Below are 6,000 nucleotides of genomic sequence, written 5' to 3'. Positions count from 1 at the left end.
TATTTGAAGGAATAGTTGTTTGCAGCAGTACCTAGTCATGTCAATAATTAAGGTCTTATTGTAACAAACCAAACGGAAAACAGTGGACAAACGAATAGCACTCAACTCCAGTCTCAAGTGCTTGTAATGTGGAAGCGAAAGCAACGTCGGCTGCACTCTCCAGTGCTGCGCCAGAGTTCATCCTCTGTCATGATCCTCACACTGCACTTGTGATTTTAAACCCGTAAGCGTAGCTCAGTGTCACCCACCCATACAAAAAGCTATAATGGCTATCATGCTGGCTTCTAAAACGAGGACTCGGCCTGTAGATTACAACCCACAAAACGGATTCCTGCAGTCTATCACCAGGGAAGCGTAGCTTGGGTCGCTGGCAAGCCCTCCGTTCATTTCACCTACCTAGGTGCCCTCAGCCCCCGCTTAAACAGGTGGAGCGGGGGCCTAACGACGCCACTGTCCGAGTCCTATCCAGAATGGTAGGTGGCAACAGTCTTTCATGGCAGATCTGTTGCCCGTGAGTTACTCACCTCAGCTGGTCATCCAGCCAAACGCCCAAACCCCAATAAACTTCCACCTAGGCGACAGCCGCCGAATATAAAACGTCGCGGGACTAAGGCGCATGCGGACTCCACAGCCAATCAGCACGTCGGAATGTTGGTAGCCGCACTCAATTGGAGGTAAAGCTCCAATCCTAGGCCACCCTACACATTATTAGTAACTCCCACTCCCGGATATGGCATACCGATGATATGCGGTAAAAGTTCTTTAGCAGACGACGGCTAATAAGCTGGATTCATCTACGGTCAGTGTGCGCAGCAGAATTTACACGTGTGTTGTGGTACTGTGTATCTGTTTCGAGACGTGGGTGCATCTTTTCTGGGATATTTTGGATCGGAAAGCATGCGGTTGTCTGTGGCGTGAAGGTTTGCAATAAAGGTGCTTATTATTTACACAGTTGTAAAAACACTAGTAACCTGTATTTTCGTAATTGAGTAGTACTACATACGCATGTGGAGGTTGCAAAGCACTTTGGTTATGGCTGACAAAATGGGAAGTTTTGCCTCTTGCATCGTAGTTAAGGTCTGTCGGTTTGGACGAGGGCTGTATTATTGGCAAGCTTTTGGGTGTAGTGAGCCATGTTCGGAGACGTGATCCAAATAGGGTTGACACCAGGACGATTTTCTATCTGCATTTATTTATTTATTTACGCGTTTGTATATAGCGCGAACTTTACCCGAAGGTGTCAGAGCACTTTACAATAGAATCAGTTACATTACTTAAGGACTTCAGAATGAATTACATAAAAGACACGAAACAGATAGTCTAAACTCATAAAAGAATGGTAGTAAGTACATACGTCTACTACAGATACTAGTGGTTGGAGTTACATATATACAAGTTGCAAATTTACTCAAGATTACATTTTAAGAAAAGTTAAAGCGATTATGGTTTGACAAATATAATATATACAGTGCATTCTGGGCTGTGCAGTCCACAAGAGAACCGAGGACTGGAAACAGGTGAGCTGACATTTGTGGGGGCGGAGCATGCCTGAACAAATTAAAGGGCGGCAGGACTTTTACAATGAGAAGGAAAGCCTCCTGAAACTCTTGGGCACTGAAGAAGGCAACAATTTGCCGAAATGCATTCGCCATTACCTTAAAATAAAGGGCTTCCTCGACTTTCCTCTGTGTGGCTTCTGCTCTTTTCTTGGGAAGGAGTTTTGTTGGATACAGTTCCACGTCAGCCAGAGACGTGGTACAGAGGCCCCTGCTTCACAAGCGGCCCGGACTTCACTGGCTCTGTCTTGGCAGTTTTTGGTTTTCCGAGGTATCGGATGGTCTGGGGACGCCTCAAACGTTTGGGAAGAGTAAAATGCGGTTGTGAGGTATTCCACCTCATGCAGGGCGGCATGCATTGTCATTTTGCCCCCGTTGAATGGACTCCTGAACCCAGAGGCTGAGGCGGTTGGGGACCCGAGGAGGCGCTTTTCATTATTGAACACAAGCAGGAGAATGGTTTTAAACTTTGCATAACATCTTGCGCAACCATTTGGCAGAATTACCCCCAAGCACCACCTACCTGAAAGCATTACAGTGCATTCTGGGCTGTGCAGTCCACAAGAGAACCGAGGATTGGAAACGGGTGAGCTGACATTTGTGGGGGCGGAGCATGCCTGACCAAATTAAAGGGCGGCAGGACTTTTACAATGCGAAGGAAAGCCTCCTGAAACTCTTGGGTGCTGAAGAAGGCAACAATTTGCCGAAATGCATTCACCATTACCTTAAAATAAAGGGCTTCCTCGACTTTTCCCTGTGTGGCTTCTGCTCTTTTCTTGGGAAGGAGTTTTGTTGGATGGAGATATATATATATATATATATATATATATAATCTACTGGCGGTCGCCAGTAGATAGTTATAGTTAGGACCGAGTTTCCATAGGAAATCTGAAAATTCTATTTTGAATAACTTTGGCGCCGGTTGACGAATCCTCGCGAAATTTTCAAAACTAATGGGGCGCTTCGTTCAGCTCCTACCCTGAAAGTCTCGGGGTGATTCGTCAAGCGGGGGCCGAGAAAAAAGGGGGGTACCAAAACGCGTTTTCCACATGCATTTTTCCATAGGACCTTTAGTCGAAGGTACAGCCCGAACGGCTGAACAGAATTACTTGAAATTTGGCAGAGAGGTAGTCCTCAGCTCAGGGATGTGCCTTTTGCATATATGGAGTCAATCTGTTCAGTAGTTCCTGAGAAAATTGCAGTTAAAAGCACATACATATCTATAGCCGCGCACCGTGCGAGCACCCTAACGTGCGCGAGCGTAATTCTGATTGGTGGTTACATGTTAGTCAACGTTCGAATCGGTCGAAATCAGGAAGTGTCGGCCGCCATTTTGTTTGTTTTCAGTGCGAGAGTGAAAAAGGAAGGTGGCGAACGTTAAAAGGGGGCAGGGTAGAGAGTTCCTGACCCCCTAGCCTTTGTCAGGGGGTCCCTGAAGGACCCCGAAGGCATACATTTAAAATAAAAAAAAATAAAAAAAATTAAATCGCGGGGGTGCGTGCGCGCACGGTGAAAAACCAAAAAAAAAAAATTAATACGTAGTTTATTGTAAAATAAATATATAAAAAAAATAATAATACATAAATAAATTAGTATTTAAAAAACCGTACAAATTCACTGAAAAAACCATAGGTTTGACACATGGTATAGTTAGGTGGATATTTCACTCGTAAAAAACCAATGAAATTCCCCCGTTATAGTTAGTTCAGATAACTATAACTCGCGCAACCGCCACTCTATCACAAGGATGTCATCATCAGTGATGTCATGAGTGATGCCACTGACCATGTCATGAGTGATGTAATATGTGACGTCATGAGCAGTGGATTGCGCGCGCGCACGAGTTATAGTTATCTGAACTAACTATAACTGGGGAATTTCATTGTTTTTTTACGAGTGAAATATCCACCTAACTATAACCTGTGTGAAACCTATGGTTTTTTAAGTGAATTATATATATATATATCATATTTACAGAGCATGATCTTGCCATTGCTGGGGTTTTGGCAGTGCTCGTTCAGCCAGGCCTTCAGGGTGCTGTTGCACTCATGGGCGGTGATCTTGGGCCAGAAGGGATCCCCGAGCTGGTGTTGGCCGTATGCGTAACAGGCTGGATGTTGGTGGGCGAAGGTGGCGTGCTGGAACCTGTGGCTGTTCTTGAGCTTGTGCTGGGCTCCAACTATGGGAAGGGGGTAGCTTGGCGCTGTAGAGCATGAAGGCTTAATAGCCGGTGAAGGTTAATTCTTAAATGGAGGAAAGGTAGTCATTGGTTTGGTGCTGTGGGAGAGAGACTGGATCAGTGGGAGCCGGCCAGTCTGCGGTGCGCCCCGAAGTGACCCCCTGAGCGGGGGTGTCTTCCCCGAAAGGAACTCAACCTGTGGCCGCGGGTGTAATCAGTGCGGCCCCTGTGTTAAAACGGAGGCTGCCATCTTAGTCATGGTTGTAGAGCTGTAGCCAGGAGGTATTGAGAAGAGATGGAGCGAGGGCGGCCGGCAGACCTATCCACAGGTCCCCCAACAGCAGCAGCAACAAAAGAAGAGAGCACCAGCCCCATGAAACTCACTGCCGCATCCGCGGGTAGAAGAGGACAATCCAAGTGCTTCGGGCAGGGCCAAATGTCTGTGCTCCAGCCTCCGCCTCTGTATATGTGGCGAGTCGTGGTAGAAGGTGTGTCCTCCCAGGTCCATGGACGCACCCCAAAGTAGTCATCAGTATTTTAGTGTTCCTGCCCGTATAAAAATAAGAAAAATCACCTAACACCGGTATTTTCTGCCCGTATATATGTACATACTTCAAACTGCAGCTATAAGTAGAAAGCCCTTTTAAATGTGTTCTTGAGCTGCATTAACGATCCCTGACTAATAATTCCAATAAAAAATGGTAGAAAAGCCATGTTACAAATCAATACATAAGATTTTGTTTAAAGTCCTATTTAGTATCCCGTGCGGGCCTTTACAGTCTCAAAACAACAACAAATGACCTGTATTTTTCTTTTGGAAAGGCGTCAGCTCTACCTCCAAACGTACTGTAACTGTGGGTTTTCCAGGCAGTGTGTATGGGCTGAGCCTGGCATGAGTTGCAGACTTACCAGAGGAGCACTGCAATGGTGGAACTGTGAGCAGAACTCACAAGTTACACAGTTCCATGTGTGAAAAGTGCATCTGGACCAGAGATTCTGTCTTAAGGTCTGGGTGGATAGCACAGCTGTGCTCTGATCTTATGTGATCAACCTAAAAAGAGTACTTCAGAGTGCAGCTTTGGCTCCATTCAAATGTTGGTGGGCAGGCATGGTAGACTGCATGCAATTGTGCTTGTTGCAGTCAATGTTTGAGGCAATACCAAGGAAATAAACATTAAAAACCAGGCCATTAACAAGCCTACAGACATACAAAAATCGGGCTCACATTCTGACCTGTCAGACCAGCCCATCAATCACTGCCACATTTCCCCATAGACCAGTCGGACTATTAGCCTTATCTGTTCATTTGGAAATATTATGCCAGATTCCATAGGTTTGTTCTGTTTATTATGAAACATTAGGATGATGCCACTAGTCCTGACTTGCATATTGTGTAAAGCAGCGTTTCCCAAACTATGGGTTGCTGAAAGGTCAAGCAATAAATAAACATGCTTTTAATTCTGTATTTATTCATTTGCTTTGCTTCAAAGACCGAGGTCAAATGTCAGACTATGTCTCCTGCTGCTCATTTTTTGAACATGGGAACTAGTGTTTACAAACTCCTCTCACTTTGCAGTCACAGAAAGTAAAGTATTTATGTGACAAACTTGCTTTCATAAAAGTGTGACAGGAAAGGCTGTAGAATGTCATGTTATCGTAACATGCAACAAAATGAAATACCTGTAAATGAATTGTACCCATTCAGTAGTTGGGGAAAGCAATAATGAAGCACTTTTTTCGGTAATTCTGAAGTATGATGGAACAAAGATTTTAATATAATCTGAACAAATCAACACACTACTTGGTGATGCACAAATAGTAAATACTCACTGAAACCTGATTTCCACACTTTATCTTTGTACATTATCGTTTTATCAGTACAACTGTATGTCTGTAGAAAATTAGTGACCATTTCAATAGAAAATGTGCTTTCTGTTAATGACAATTTGCTATCACATGATGCTTTAGTTATATTAAAAAATCGCCTACCTCATGTCCATTAAAGCTGGGTGAGTCCTGAAAGTTTGCCGTACTAAAAAGAGGGTTGTTCTAAAATATTTAGGAAGCACGAGTGTAAAGCATGTGTTCAAGGCAATGGACTCTTAATGGTGGATTGTTATTACAGTCTGCTAAAGCCATTGGGTAGATACTTTGATACATGGAATCTCATAGATTACCATAGTGGGCTAAGGTTTTGGTGACCCACCTGAACAATCTATAGGGGTAGAACATATGCACTACCATCATCTTTATTAGGCTTGCTTA

At 44.3% G+C, this 6,000-nt stretch overlaps 1 protein-coding gene across 3 annotated transcripts in view; it reads left to right on the top strand.

Annotated features, from left to right (window-relative positions):
- The first annotated feature begins 688 nt into the window (after positions 1–688).
- Positions 689–6,000, top strand: part of HDAC10 (histone deacetylase 10) — a 440,238-nt gene continuing 434,926 nt past the window's right edge. For 2 of the 3 annotated variants that reach the window (XM_085653979.1, XM_085653977.1), the window contains exon 1: positions 689–799. The gene's annotated coding sequence lies outside the window, so the exon portion shown is untranslated. The remainder of the gene's footprint in view (positions 800–6,000) is intronic. The other variant, XM_085653978.1, reaches the window with a different exon arrangement.

This window comes from Triturus cristatus, chromosome 4_1 (assembly GCF_964204655.1).
Source record: "Triturus cristatus chromosome 4_1, aTriCri1.1, whole genome shotgun sequence".
Classification (NCBI taxonomy): Eukaryota; Metazoa; Chordata; class Amphibia; order Caudata; family Salamandridae; genus Triturus; species Triturus cristatus.
The sequence above is the reverse complement of the archived record's forward strand: the minus strand, read 5'-3'. Positions and strand labels throughout refer to the sequence as shown.